Raw genomic sequence first — 16,236 nt, forward strand, 5'->3', positions numbered from 1 at the left:
TTTTGGTTTATTTTTTGGTTTTCCTTCGTGCTTTGTATTCTTGGTGACAAAATCATTTGAACAGCTTCAATCTGCATTAATAGCAACTTCAACCTTTTCTTTAATTGCACAGTTTGCAAATGAATTGACTGCATCCCGTTAGGGGTTGGCAAGACGTCTTGTGCCTGCCTCAAAACATATTGTATTGAATAAAGATTGTAAAGCAAAGGAGGCTTGTAATGCAAATTAAGAGATTTAAAGGGGAAAGACAATGAATTATGCTCTGAATTTGGAATATATTTAATCAATTAAGTGTCAGACTTGATAAATCGCTGCTTTTAGTTTAATGTGGCCTCAGTGTTTATGGATAATTAATGAAATTAAGAGGCATGTTTTATATACAAAGCTCGGCATTAGTACTTAATAGTTGATATATAATTTTGAATATATTTTAATTTCTTTATTCATTTGACACTGCTAAATACGAAGCAGTCTTAAATAAGATAATTTTTTTTTTGTAAAATCTGACTTACCAGATTAAAATATTAAATCAAGGGAGGCCTGGACTCAAGATCCAGTGACAGCCAGGACGTCAAGGTGGGAAACACTCTGCACTAGTCTGCAGTGAGCGATTCCATCGAAGGTAGAGCACAATCTCTTTAATATAAGAATGTATATTTTATAATAATTAATCACTCAAGACCTTACTGGTCTCTGCATCTCAGCTGCTCTCTTGATAAACTTGCAGCAAGTATTTCAGCCTGTAAAGCAGGAGTCTAGGGAATGTATAATGATATTTTCTAGCCTTCGGGCAATATTTTAATCAATACAGTGTGGGACAACCTGTCTGGGCACAACTCCATGAGTTTCTCTTTAACTAATGACCTAACAATCACTAACTTCTATGGTAACAATCTTCAGCTCATCACCTCCGGTACGTAGCTCGAATCTTAATGTACATTGAAACAACCTTTCAAGTCCAGTTACAGTTTTTGTTGCTTATCTGCACAAGTGAAAAAGTGAAAAAGGGAAGCAAGTTTAACTGAACATTCTGGTGGTCGGTTCGGGCACGGGAAAAAAATGAAAGGACTCGGACCAGGTGGGATGTGGCGCTGTCAAGTTTGGGTCAGGTTTCATTTGCAGACCTGAGCACGCCTTTAGTTACTGCTGCAACTTTATTTTCCCACTTGACGATTTGCATATTTTGTTCATTTCAATGTTGTCGACAAGCTCTTTGAACCCAGTTCCCCGGCCCTCAAGCAGGCTCAGTATGGAAATCGATTCCGCTTTCTGGAAGGCTGAAACCAATCGATGACTTTCAACTAAAAATAGCAACAGAGAAAGGGTCATTTAGGATTCGAACTCAGGAACTCTCACACGTTAATTATTTATACACCCAAAGCAAGAATCATACCCCTAAACCAATGAGCCGCTGCCGGTGAAGTTTATTTTCCCTCCTGTGGAATTTCACTGGCACCCACAGCCGATCATCCATTTTTTTCTGATCAAAGCAACATCCTGCAAAGCTGAAATAAAAACAGAAAGTGCAGGAAATGCTCAGCACCTCGGGCAGCATCTGTGGAGAGAGAAACAGAGTTAACATTTCAGGGTTTTCACCTTTTGTTTGAGCCATCTTTTCAGACTGCTTCTGTCCATCCAATCTCACTTTTTATTCTATCCACATTCAAAAGGTGGTGCAGTGGTGAGCACTGCAATCTCACAACTCCAATGACCCAGGTTTAGTTCTGAGTACTGCTTGTGTGGAGTTTGCAAGTGGTACTTTATCAAATAAACAACACCCACTGCATTCCCTTCATCAACTTTCTCAGATAGTTTATCACAAAATGCAGTTAGATTTGTCAAGCATGAACTTCCACTTATAAATCCATGCCCACTCTCCTTAATTAACTCAAACCTCTCCAAATGACTTGATTTTTTTCCCTGACCTGTTGGTCTCGTGCTGACAGCAAGCTCACCATAGAGCATGTATTTGGCAATGTGACCGTCATTCATTTGACCCAGTCAACAGAGCCACCACTGACTCAAGAGGGCAAACATGCTGCGGATCCCTGCACGCTGGTGTACTTCCGCATTGGGCACTCTGTCCTGCCAGGAGATGCCCAATATCCATCTGAGGCAGTGGAGGTGGAAGCTGTTCAGCTGCTTTTCTTGGCTTGCATAAGTTGTTGATGCTTCTCTGCGATAAAGGAGGGTGCTGAGAACACAAGCCGAGTACACGTGGAGCTTTGTATTTATGGTCAGTTTGCTGTCGGTTTACACTTGTATTCTCAACTTTGACATGACAGCTGCAGAATTGGAAATCCTGGTGCTGATTTCAGTATCAAGGGACAGATTTCTGGTGATTGTTGATCCAAGGTATGTGAAGCTGTTGACAACCTCCAAAGTGATGTTGTCGATGTTGATGGAAGGTGGAGTCTCGACATCCTGGCGCATAATTTTCATCTTCCTGAGGCTGATCGTCAGTCCAAACTCCTTGCAGGCCAGGGAAAACCGATATACAAGCTGCTGTAAGTGAACTTCATTATGGGATGTCAGCACAGCGTCATCAGCAAACAGCAACTCACAGACTAGGAATTTACCCACTTTGGTCTTGGCGCACAGTCTTGCCAAGTTGAACAGCTTGTCGTCAGCTCTGATGTGCAGGTGCACTCGCCCATCTGAGTACAGAAAGCGTACAATAGCAGCATGGAGAAGAATACGCCAATTATAAAGGATGTGATAAGTAGACAGTTAGAAAATAATGATTTGATTGGGCAGAGTCAACATAGATTTATGAAAAGAAAAACAGGTTTGAAAAACCTGTTGAGTTTTTTGAGGATGTTACCTGTAGAACAGATAAAGGAGAACCTGTGGATGTGTGGTATTTGCATTTTCCTTTGGTAAGGTCCCACACAGGAGGTCAGTAAACAAAGTTAGAGCATGTAGGATTGGGGATAATATACTGGTATGGATTGAGAATTGGTTAACAGACCGAAAACAGAGAGCAGGAATAACGGGTCCTTCTCAGGATGGCAGGCTGTTACTATTGGGGTACTGCAAGGATCAGTGTTGGAGCCACAGCTGTTAACAACCGAAATAAATGATTTGGATGTGGGGATTAAATGTAATATTTCCAAGTTTGCAGATGACACAAAGCTCGGTGAAGTGTGAGTTGTGAGGAGGATGTAGAGAGGCTTCCAGGGGACCTGGAGCAGCTCAGTGAATGGGCAAGAACATGGAATATAATGTGAATAAGTGTGAAGTTATCCACTTTGGTAGAATAAACAGAAAGACAGAGTATGTCTTAAATGGTGAGAGGTCGGGAAGTGTTGATGTCCAAAGGGACCTGGGTGTCCTTGTTCCTGAGACACTAAAAGCTCTTGTGCAGGTGCAGCAATCAATTAGGAAGGCAAATAGTATGTTGGCTTTCACACGAGGGGTCATGAGTGCAGGAGTAAAGATGTCTTGTTGCAATTGTATAGAGCCTTGGTGAAACCGCGCTGGAGTATTGTGAATAGTTTGGTTTCCTCATCTCAGGAAGGATATACTTGCCATAGAGGGAGTGAAACAGAGGGTCACCAGACTAATCCCTGGGATGGTGGGATTGCCTCATGAGGAAACTGGGCCTGTATTCCTTAAACTGTCGAAGAATGAGAGGTGATCTCATTGAAACTGACAAAATTCTTACAGGGCGTGATAGTGTGGGTGTCGACAGGATGTTTGCCCTGGTTGGTGAGTCTAAGACCAGGGGACATAGACTCAGAATAAGGAGTAGGCCATTTAAAACTGAGATAGGGTTGAATTTCTACACTCAGACGGTGGTGAGTCATTGGAGTTCTGTACCCCAGAGAGCTGTGGCAGCTCAATCATTGAGCATGTTCAAGACAGAAATTGATAGAAATCTTGATACTCATGACATCAAGGGATATGGGGATAGCAGGGGAAAGGGGCATTGAGGTAGATAATCAGCCATGATCTAATTGAATGGTAGAGCAGGCTCAACGGGCTGAATGGCCTCCTCCGATGTTCCTCTGTTCCTAAGAGAGTTGGCACCAGCGCGCAGCCCTGCTTTACCCCACTGCTGATCTTGAAACTGTGTGATGTTGCTCCATTGTAACTGATGGAACTGTGCATGTTCTCGTGGAAAGAAGAAATGACGCCCAAGTGTTCAGGAGGGCAGGCAATGTTCCATCGCAGTTTGAAGAATCCGTCTCTGCTAACAAGATCAAAGGCCTTGGTGATGTCGTCCAGCACATGTATGCCTCTGTGGTGCAATGGATAGCGTGTTGGACTTTTAAATAATGATTTTAAAAAATATTCAAAGGTTGTGGGTTCAAATCCCACCAGAGTCAGATTTTGGACCAGAGACAGAGGAACACGACGGAACAGAGAGTTCAGAAATGCGTCAAAAGCACAGACTCTGAGACAGAGCAAGAGAGAGAGAAGCACAGCAAGAGTGACATCACAATGGAGAGTGAGAGCAGGGAAACAGAGAGCTGCTGGGGTGAGTTTGCAGGATTTGGTTCTTGCTTCGGTGCAGTGGAAGGAGCTGTTTGGTGAGGATCTGGTAAGCTGTGACATCACAGGCAGGCAGGTAGTTGATTGGTTTGGAAGAAGCTACCTGTTTGATGAGTATCTGGTAAGTGATTAAGTTCCATTTTAGTCCTAACGTTTAAAATAGTAAACAAACTAGTAGTAAGCTTAATAAAATAGACAGTAAAATAAATAATTGAATCAAATATTTAAGTAGTTAATTGAAACACGTTAAGGATGACAGGACAGGTGATGTGTCACAGCTGCAGCATGTGGGAGTTCCTGGATGCCAGTGTGATCCAGGGCAAACACGGCTGCAGTAAGTGTTTGCGGCTCAAAGAGGGAGAAAAAAGGAATGTAGTGGTAGTAGGGGACAGTATAGTAAGGTGGATTGATTCTGTTCTCTGCAGCAAAGAGCAAGCGTCCAGACGGCTGTGTTGCCTGCCGGTGTTAGGATTAAGGACATCTGCTCAGGGCTGGAGTGAAACATACAATGGGAGGGGGAGGATCCAGTCATCGTGGTCCATGTCGGTACCAACGACATAGGCAGGACAAGGATAGAGGTTCTGCAAAGTCAGTATGAGGAACTAGGCAGCAAATTAAGAAGCAGAACCTCAAAGGTAATCATCTCTGGATTATTACCTGAGCCATGTGCAAATTGGCAGAGGACAAATAAGATTAGAGAAATTTATGCACAGCTCAAAGACTGGTGTGGTAGTAGTGGGTTCTGGTTCGTGGGGCATTGGCACCAGTACTGGGGAAAGAGGTGGCTGTCCCGTTGGGACGGTCTGCACCTGAACCGTGCTGGGACCGGTGTTCTAGCGAACCACATAACTAGGGAAGTAGAGACAGTTTTAAACTGAATAGTGGGGGCAAGGAATCAAATTTGGGAAGATATGGTGAATCAAGGAGTAGAGACAAGGCAAGAGAGAAAGGTATAAATATGGGAAATGATAAAGAGACTGTGACAGGAAGGGACAGAATGTACAAATCAAAGAGTAAATCAACAAATAAGGCGAGAGGTGACAAAAATAATAAAAGGACAAAACTAAATGCTCTGTATCTGAATGCATGGAGCATTCAAAACAAAACAAATGAACTGACAGCACAAATAGAATAAATAAGTACGATCTGATAGTCATTACAGAGACATGGCTGCAGGGCGACATAGATTGGGATGTGAATATTGGAGGTTACATGGCATTTTGGAAGGACAGGAAGCAAGGAAAAGGTGGCGGGGTAGCTCTGTTAATTAATGATGGTATTAGCGCAATAGAGAGGGATGACCTGAGTTCTGGAGATCACGATGTCGAAGCAGTTTGGGCAGAGATGAGAAATCATAAAGGCAAGAAGTCACTTGTGGGAGCGGTGTACAGGCCACCTAACATTAACCACACTGTCGGATGGGGTAGAAAGGAAGAAATAATGGCAGCTTTTCAGAAATGTACAGTGATAATTATCGGGGGTTTTAATCGACATATAGACTGGAAAATTCAGATGGGCAGAGGTAGCCTAGATGAGGAGTACATAGAATGTTTTTGGGATAATTTCTTGGAATAATACATTCTGGAGCCAACCAGAGAGCAGGCTATACTAGACCTGGCATTGTGCAACGAGATAGGGTTAATTAATGATCTCATAGTTAAGGTGCCTCTAGGTAGTAGCAATCATAATATGATTGAATTTTACATTCAGTTTGAGGGAGAGAAGAGTGGGTCCCAGACTAGTATTTTAAACATAAATAAGGGCCTTTTGGCTAAGATCAAGTGTAGTATCTGTTCTTATCAGTGCTTATTTGGAAGAGAAGAAACCATGATCAGTGGCTTTTGATCCTGGGTAGGTTTTGAGTAAAATGGCTATAACCAATCTTTGCGCTTGAGGCCAGGGAGTGCGGAACACCGTTCGGGTGGTGGTGAAGGACAAGGAAGGAGATGCACTGGTCGATCGCACCTTCTTCATCAAGAAAATTCTCATCGATTGCTGTGGATTTCAAGCTTCGGACATCTTCTGCCTGCAGGATTTCCCCAGCAGTGGGTATTTCGACGTGACGTTCAAGAATGTGGCGGGATGCATCAAGTTCCTGAAGGCATTCAAGGAGAAAGGGGACCGGGCGCCGTTGTCGATCCTCACAGTGGAGGCACTCTTCACAACGTGACCGGGTGGTGACGATTCACCTCTACAACCCCCATGTTCCGGTGGTGGATGTACTCACCTTTCTCGCCAGGTACGTCGAGGTGGCCGGCAGCAGCACTGATGTCAAGGACCCCTTTGGGATTTGGACCAGCAAGCGGCAGGTCAAGGTGACCTTGAAGGTCGATGCCAGTGAAGCCATCATCCATCCTCCCTCCAGCGTCGCTATCGGGGGAAGTCGAGGCTTCTTGGTCTACGCTGGGCAGCCCAGATTTTGCTGCACCTGTGGCAAATCTGGTCACGTGGCAGCTAACTGCAGCACGGTTGTTTGTAAGAACTGCAAGGAGGAAGGCCATCAGACCAAGGACTGTAAGCAGACTAAGTGTTGCAATTTGTGCGGTGTGGCAGGCCATCTCTACAAAACCTGCCCCAAACGCTGCCTCAGTTATGCTCAGGCGGCAAGGTCCAAGGAAAGGCCGGGAGAAGATTCAACGAAGGCGTCCGGTGCTGGAAAGGAGACAAGCAACCTTCTCTGCATTGAGGAACTTCTACCTGAGAAGGAGAAGAAAGGGGAGGCAGCTGAAACCAGCGACCCAGCACCTACCTTGCACCCGTAAACCCCTCCTCCACAGACAGAATCAATGGAGGAGGAGGCAGCAGATGGACAAACCGGTCAGTGGCAAGTGGTACAAAGGAAAACCACAAAGAAAAGACCTCCAAAAGCGGAATAGGCCACCACCCAAACCAGTGGCAAGAGGAGACTACCATCTGAGACAGACTACAACAGCTCCTCTTCACTGGATGAGGAAGTGCTGGAACGACGGCCCCTTCAAAGGAAGCGGCAGAACTCCAAGGAGCTGGAAGATAAAGCCCCCCAGCCCCCGGACACAGGAGGCTGTGATGGGCCTGGCGAGCCCCAACACCAAAGCGCCAAACCTAACGACATGGCCAGCGCATCCCAGCTCCGGGACACCGGGAGCAAAGACACGTCTGGCGCACCTCAGCTCCGGGATACCGGGAGCAAAGACACGGCTGGCGCACCTCAGCTCTGGGAAGCCGGGAGCAGTGATGTTTTCGAGGAGGAACAAAGGGGAACAGCAGAGAACAAACCAATACTTGCTACCTACAAGACCGCCCCCCCCCCCCCCCGTTGTCACCCCAGCGGAACAAATGTGAAACAGCTTGCGTACACTATGGGTATGCAGGAACATCCCGAAGGACTGGGACTAGCTAGGACAAATGGTATGGGAAGCAACAACCAACTTTTAAAAAATGGGTATAAGAATTGCTTCCAGTAACATGCACAGCATTAAATCCACTGCGCGATGTGTTTCAACCTTGGATTACCTTGCCAAGGTCAAAGCCGACCGACTGTTTCTGCACGAGTGTGGAATACCACACCTCAGCACCTACAGGCAGTGGTCGCGATGGTGGTCCCACGGGCCATCGATCTGGTCGGGGGGTAATGACTGCCGTTCCTCCAGCCTGGGTATTCTGCTGCGGGGAGGTAACTTCACCATCTCCGAAGTTAAGGAGGTGGTGGGCGGCCGCCTCCTCGTAGCAGATGTAATCTACAACAACGCTCCGCTCCGGTTGATCAACGTGTACGCCCCGGTACAATGCAACGAGCAGCTGACCGTCTTCCAGCAGCGCCCACTACTGCTGGCGACATCCAGGCCGGTCATCCTAGGCGGTGACTTCAACTGCAGCATTGATGCAGCTGGACGATCCGGCAGAGACGACAGCAAACTGGACGCTACGTCCAGATTCCTAATAGAAACAGTTAAAGATGCCAAACTGCACGACGTCTTCAGCAAACCTACAGACGGAGCACAGCACAGATACACCTGGTCAAGATCGAACCGGTCTGCCCGTTCCAGCATTGACTTCCTGTTTGTGTCCCGCACTGTCATGGTCGGATCCACCGACGTCAAGCCGGTGTTCTTCTCCAAGCATTGCCTCTTACTGGCTGACTTTCACTTACAGGATGACCAGTGGGTTGGCAGAGGGACGTGGAAGCTCAATGCTACACTGTTAACCCCAGAGAACGTTGAGGAACTCAAAAGGGATTACAAAGGTTGGAGGACCGTGAAACCCCTCCTGAGTCTCCAGTTCACTGGTGGGAAGCGATCAAGGAGAACAGCAAGAGGTTCTTCATCCACAAAGGTGTTCAGAGGGTGAGAGAGAGAGAGAGGAAAATGTCCCGACTCCAGAAAAGTATGCAAAATCTGCTCTGGCTGCAGTCAATGGGGGGCGAGGTCAAGGAGGACCTCCAAGAGGTGAAGAGCCAGCAGGCCTCGCTCTTTGCCAAGGAGGCCTCCAAGATCATCTTCGGGTCCAGAGTCCGCTCCATTGAGCAGGATGAGATGTGCCCGTGTTACTTCTTCCAAAAGGTACACAGAGAGAGCTCTGTGATCAGCAGCCTGAAGGAAGAAGATGGCTCGGTGACGGCGTCGCAGTACGAGATACTAAGGATCAGCAAATCCTTTTATGCTGGGCTGTATGACGCGAAGCCCACAGACAGCAGAGCCTCCCAGTCCTTCCTGTCATCTATCACAGAGGTCTTAGATAACAGCAGGAGGGAGAGACTGGACAAGCCGCAAACTCTGGACGAGCTGACAAAGGCCGTCGGATCCTTCAAGACAAGTAAAACTCCCAGAAGCGACGGCTTAGCGGTTGAGTTGTATTCGGCCCTGTGGGACTGGGTCAGCCCGGACCTGCTGGAAGTATACGAGAGTATGCTCCTGGCCCGCAGCATGCCAGACTCCATGAGGAAAGACATCATCACCCTCATCTACAAGCGGAAGGGGGAGAGGGCAGAAATGAGAAATTGGCGGCCCATCTCACTGCTTAATGTTGACTACAAGATTCTGTACAAAGTCATAGCCAGTCGATTCAAGTCTGCTCTGGAGTTGGTGATCCACCCTGATCAGACCTGTACTGTACCAGGCAGGAAGATCTCTGATAGTATCGTGCTACTCAGGGATACGATCGCCTATGTACGGGACAGGAGGGTGGACACCTGCCTCATCAGCCTGGACCAGGAGAAGGCTTTTGACAGGATATTGCACACATACATGATGGACGTGCTTTCCAAAATGGGGTTTGGGGAGGGAATCTGCAATTGGATCAAACTGCTCTCCACAAACATCAGTAGCGCAGTTTCAATCAATGGGTGGGAATTGGAAAGTTTCCCGATCCAATCTGGAGTCAGACCGGGCTGTCCTCTCTCCCCGGTCTTGTTTGTTTGCTGTATTGAACCCTTTGCTGAGTCTATTAGGATGGATGCGAGCATAAGAGGGGTGACTATCCCAGGCAGTGGATGCACTCAGGTGAAAACCTCCCTGTACATGGATGACGTCGCCGTCTTCTGCTCAGATTCGCTGTCCGTGCGCAGACTGATGAGCATCTGCGACCAGTTCGAACTGGCCTCGGGAGCCAAAGTTAACCACGGCAAGAGCGAGGCCACGTTCTTTGGGAACTGGGCTGACCGATCCTTTATCCCCTTCACCGTTAGGCCAGACTACCTGAAGGTGCTGGGGATATGGTTCGGAAGGGCCAGGGCATGCACCAAAACCTGAAAGGAGCGAGTAGCCAGGGTACAACACAAGCTGAGAATGTGGGGGCAGCAACTCTCTCCATTATGGGTAACAACCTGGTCATCAGGTGTGAGGCACTCACGTTGTTGTTGTACGTGTCGCAGGTCTGGCCCATACCCCACTCCAGCGCTGTGGCAGTCACCAAGCCATTTTCCGCTTCATCTGGGGATCTAAAATGGACCGTGTCCGGAGGGACACGATGTTCAAACCTCTGGATCAGGGTGGGAAAAATGTACCCAACGTGGCCCTCATCCTGATGACCACCTTCGTGTGCGGCTGCATCAAGCTGTGTGTAGATCCCCAGTACGCAAACTCCAAGTGTCACTACGTGCTTAGATTCTATCTGTCCCCGGTGTTGTGAAGGATGGGCCTGGTCACACTGCTGCAGAACGCTCCATCCAGTTGGACTGTGCCCAACCACCTATCCTTCGTGGAGCAGTTTCTGCGGGATAACACCTTGGACCACCGATCCATCAGGCAGTGGTCCTCAAGGCACTCCGGGAAAATGAGACGGTGGATCCTGTCGGATGGTTCCTCGAGCAGACTGCCAAAGTCATTTGGCGGAATGCCTCATCACCAGAACTTTCAAACAAGCACCAAGATGTAGCTTGGCTGGTGGTGAGAAGAGCCCTCCCCGTCAGATCCTTACTGCACGCCCGAAGTCTCACCCCCTCTGCACAATGCCCTCACGGTGGATGTTCTGGGGAAGAGACAGTTGCCCACCTCCTCCTGGAATGTGTCTTTGCAAAGCAGGTGTGGAAAGGGATGCAGTGGTTTTTGTCGAGGTTCATCCCAAGCAGCTCTGTAACACAGGAGTCTGTGCTCCACAGACTGTGCCCAGGGACGCACACCGAGATAAACATCAACTGCTGCTAGAAGACTATCAATTCGGTGAAAGACGCCCTTTGGTCTGCCCGAAACTTGCTGGTCTTCCAGCGCAAAGAGTTGTCCACGACTGAATGTTGCAGAATAGCACATTCCAAGGTCCAGGACTACGTGCTGAGGGACGCACTAAAGCTTGGGCAGCCGCAGCAAAGGCTCAATGGGGAAAGACCACAGTGTAAGGTCCCCCGACCAAGTTGAACCGAGGGGCTAGATCCATGGGAAACCCCTTGAACTGCATCGGGAAAATGTTTTTTCCTGTAAAATGTAAAAATGTATCTGGCACGACAAATGTGAAACGGAAGGGTTGTGAGGCAACCCATGATTGTATTGAAGCAAACGGACCTCCTTTCCACTGTTTGTAATTTTTGACTTGGTGCTGTTTGAAACTGGTGATGTATTTTTTACAGATTTTTATGAATAAAGTATATTTTGGAAATAAAAAAAAATTCAGAGAAGGTTCACTTCAGAGAAGGCTGATTCCTAGGATGAGGGGTTTGTCTTGTGAGGAAAGGTTGAGCAGGTTGGGCCTGTACTCATTGGAGTTTAGAAGAATGAGAGGTGATCTTATTGAAACATATCAGATCCTGAGGGGGCTTGACAGGCTAGATGCTGAGAGGATGTTTCCTCTCATGGGGGAATGTAGAAATAGGGGATACAGTTTCACATTATGGTGATTCCAATTGAAGATGGTGATGAGGAGGAATTTCTTCTCTCAGAAGGTCATTAGCGTTTGGAATTCTCTTTCCCAGCGAGCAGTGGAGGCTGGGTCAATGAATATATTCAAGGCTGAGTTGGACAGATTTTTGATTGACAAGAGAACCAAGGGTTATTGGGGGGCAGGAAAGTGGAGTAAAGACAACGATAAGATCAGCCATGATTTTATTGAATGGCGGAGCAGGCTCAAGGGGCTGAATGGCCTACTGCTGTTCCTACTTCTTATGCTCTTATACCTACACAGACAGTCCTTTTTCACAGCTAATCTAAAACGAATGATATTTTAATGACTCTTTCACACAATCCTTTCCGACTGAAACATACTTCATTCACCTGACTTCATTCTCCAAATCTAGATCCAGTACCATCTCCTTCCCCATTGGATGGAAATATACTGATTCGGAAAGTTCTCTTACACACATTCCAGGAATTCTTCTCCCTCTTTGCCCTTCACACAGTTATTTTCCCAGCCTGTATTCGGATAATTGAAATCCCCATTAGCATTACTCAGAGGTTCTTGCATCTTTCGACAATTTGCCTGCAAATTTGCTCCTCTGTCCACTTCCTACTATTTAGTGGCCTGGATATACACTGAGCAGTGGAATAACTCCTCTGTTGATGCATTATTCTAAACAAATAGATTCTACCTTTCAACCCTCAAGTACATTTTCTCTTCCTAGTGCTGTAACAGTATCTTTGATCAATACAGCTGCACCCACACAATCCTCTGCCTATTTTTCTTCTCTATCTTTCTTGAATACATCGCAGTGAGGAATATTAAGTTCCCATTCCTCCCCTTGTTTGATCCATGTCTCCGTTATTGCCACTGGATCACAATCCCATGTGGCGACTTGTGCCTGCAGCTCACCAATCCTATTTACCATGCTTCAAGTATTTACAAACATGCACTCTAAACCTATCTCAGTCTGCCTTGCATTTGTCTCCTGTTTGAGTTTTGTGCTTCTGAACTATTCTTTATTCTAATGCTGTTTGTTTCTCTCAGTCCTCGGTGCAACTTGTATCTATTCTCTAATGCTTCATCCTTGTGCCCCTCCCCCAGCCAAATTAGTATAATTCCTTTCACAAAGCATTAGTTAAAGTGACAGCGAGGACATTTGTCCTGTCCATATTGTGCAGGTCACATCAACACCAGAAGTGGTGACAATGTTCCTGGAAGCTGTAGCCCTGCCTCATCCACCATTTCTCCAGCCATGCATTAACCTGTATTATCCTACTATTCCTACACTCACTAAAACACATGGCAGTAATCCAAATATTATAACCTTTGTGGTCTTGCTCTTTAACTTCCTTCCCAGCTCCTAAAACTCTGATTGTAGGATCTCAACCCTTTTCATACCCATGTCATTGGTTCAAAAATAGACCACGACTTCTGACTGTTCTTCTTCCCCATTGAACATATTTTGAAGACTGAAAACTGGTTTCAGAATCTCACACTTGGTCCCACTGCCAAGCGGCCGGTGGGGAGGTGAGGGTGGGGGGTGGGGGAGCGGCGGGCCTTTCCCGAAGTCGGGGGTCGCGGCGGGTCTCTTCCCGCGGAATTTTATGGCCCCCTCCTGCCGTGACCCATGACATCGAGAGGCTGGTAAAATTCAGCCCGATATGTTCAGCTGCAATGGCGGTTCATGCTGCCCTCTTCTGGTCATTGGCTGACATACATGCAAAGTTTCTGTAAAATGAATGTAACGTGGATATATTGCCAGGACAGGGGAGGATCACCTTGAGATGTTTTTAGGAAGAAGCAGAGCAGTTGGACTAATTGGAGAACACAGCCAAAGATACAGCACTGGCATGATGGGCCAAATGGTCTTTGTTCACTATTCTATGACTCGATGAACATTTCCCATCCTAATTTCACATTTTCTACAACTGCAGCATTTGGCTTTGTAAAGGTCTGGTGTGTAGACTTTTCCCAGAGCTGCAAATAGTACCTTGTGACAATATAAACTGTCAGTGTGTGAATGTGGGTGTCACATTTCTATACAAAATGAGTGCTGAAGTTATGACAGTGTCAGTTGTAAATGTATTTTCATTATGTTTCTAATCTGTAATATGTTATACATATCTATGATTGAAACTGTGCTCCTGTAAATGGTGAGTTTTATTAATCATTCATTGGATGTGGACATCGTTTACAAGGCCAACATTTACTGCCCATCCTGACTTGCCCTTGAGATGCTGGTGCTGAACCGGCTTCCTGAACAGCTGCAGCCCGTGTGGATTTGCAGTTTTTCTTGTAGTTGTTCATTTGAAACAGATGAACGGTATGCTCGGGCATTTCAGAGAGCAGTAAAGAGTTAACTACATTGCTGTGAGTTTGAAGTCACACATGGGCCAGACCAGGTGAGGAGAACAGATTTCCTGTCCTAAGAACATTAGTGAACCAATACTCCAGTTGTTTCATTGTCACCATTACTGATACAAGCTATTTATTGTTGATTTATTTCATTAACTGAACTTAAATTCTGCAACTGTGGTGATGGGATTTGAAATCACTGTCACCAGATTATTGATGGGATTTGAAATCACTGTCACCAGATTACTGATGGGATTTGAAATCACTGTCACCAGATTATTGATGGGATTTGAAATCACTGTCACCAGATTACTGATGGGATTTGAAATCACTGTCACCAGATTATTGCTGGGATTTGAAATCACTGTCACCAGAGTACTGATGGGATTTGAAATCACTGTCAACAGATTATTGCTGGGATTTGAAATCACTGTCACCAGATTACTGATGGGATTTGAAATCACTGTCACCAGGTTATTGCTGGGATTTGAAATCACTGTCACCAGATTACTGATGGGATTTGAAATCACTGTCACCAGATTATTGCTGGGATTTGAAATCACTGTCAGCAGATTATTGCTGGGATTTGAAATCACTGTCACCAGTTTAGCGATGGGATTTGAAATCACTGTCACCAGATTATTAGTCCAGGCCTCTGGATTACTAGTGCAGTAAATATTACCACTATTTTACTGTAGCCAGGGGTGCATCAATGGGCTTATTATGAATAAATGTGTATGTCTGTGTGTGTGGTTTTGGAATATATTTGTGTGTATCTTTGTGTATAAATGTACTTAGGTGTTATTAATAAATAAAACAGAAATAAATAAACAGATAATTTTTTTTGAATAAGACAATTCAACCTGAATAAATAATAGATTCGTGCAAATAAGCATGTAAGCAGTATTTAACACAAGAAATCAAAAATGTTCGAGTTTAGCATGGATGAAAGGAAGAGCAAATGTAACAGGGCTTTCAGGTGATAAACTCATAGAATCAGTGACTGGTTACAGCACAGAAGGAGGCCATTCAGCCTATCGTGTCAATGCTAGCTCTCTGCAACAGCAACTCACCCAGTCCCACTCCCCTGCCTTTTCTCCATTGCCCTGCAAATATTTCTCCTCAGATAATTATCCAATTCTCTTTTGAAGGCCTCGATTGAACCTGCCTCCGCCGCACTCTCAGGCAGTGCATTCCAGATCCTAACCACTCGCTGCTTAAAATAGTTTTTCCTCATGTTGCCATTGATTCTTTAGCCAATCATCTTAAATTGGTGTCCTCTGGTTGTAGATCCTTCCAGCAATGGGAACAGTTTCTCCCTATCTACTCTGTCCAGACACAAGAACACAAGAACATCAGTAGTATGAGAAATGGTCCATTTTCCTGCTGATTTTTCTATTGCCTCACCTCAATAACCACAATAACAATCATCTCCTTGGGTTTCTTGGTTTATTGAATGAATTTGCAGTCCTGACACAGTGTGAATCCACAGAAGTCATCGATAAGGTCCATCTACTGCCCCGTGACATGGTGTAGCTAGCTTTATTCTATCAATGAAAGTAATTCGCATTGGCATTACATACTATATTGCTTGCTTGCCAGCTAATGCATTTTGCTGCTCTCCATTGATGTTTGTATGCTACTTTATTTATAGGGAGAAAATATGTTTTAAATCAGACTGTGTTTTGAAGGCATCAGATTGGCTATACAATTTATATACAGATTAATTGCCCCCATGTCCATGGCTGAGTCAATAATTTTGTCAAATGTCCATGGTGCAACATCAACATGTCAGTGCCTATCCCTGCACAGATAAGAGGGGCTCCCTCTTCATTTAGGGCAGGGGGAGGAGGAATGGCTTTCCCAGAAGACATAAATCTCAAAGAACACATCCATTCACAGTTTTGACTGAACTGAACTGCACAGAATGATGTGAGAGAGCAATCCAGTTCCTTTTCCCACTCTCTTGGGGCTTGAGGAAAAAATGTTCTTTAAAACAAAGAAAGAAATGCACTGGACACATTCAACTGGAGAAACGGGATCAAAATTCTTTGCCGCTGTTTGTTGTTCCACCTCCCCTAA

General features: G+C 45.8%; 1 non-coding gene across 1 annotated transcript; it reads left to right on the forward strand.

Annotated features, from left to right (window-relative positions):
* Window positions 1-4,239: 4,239 nt before the first annotated feature.
* On the forward strand, window positions 4,240-4,331 carry trnak-uuu (transfer RNA lysine (anticodon UUU)). The gene is given in 2 exon segments: window positions 4,240-4,276; window positions 4,296-4,331. It is a non-coding gene; the product is annotated as a tRNA-Lys (tRNA).
* Window positions 4,332-16,236: the final 11,905 nt, after the last annotated feature.

Source organism: Heterodontus francisci, unplaced genomic scaffold (assembly GCF_036365525.1).
Source record: "Heterodontus francisci isolate sHetFra1 unplaced genomic scaffold, sHetFra1.hap1 HAP1_SCAFFOLD_597, whole genome shotgun sequence".
NCBI classification, from domain to species: domain Eukaryota; kingdom Metazoa; phylum Chordata; class Chondrichthyes; order Heterodontiformes; family Heterodontidae; genus Heterodontus; species Heterodontus francisci.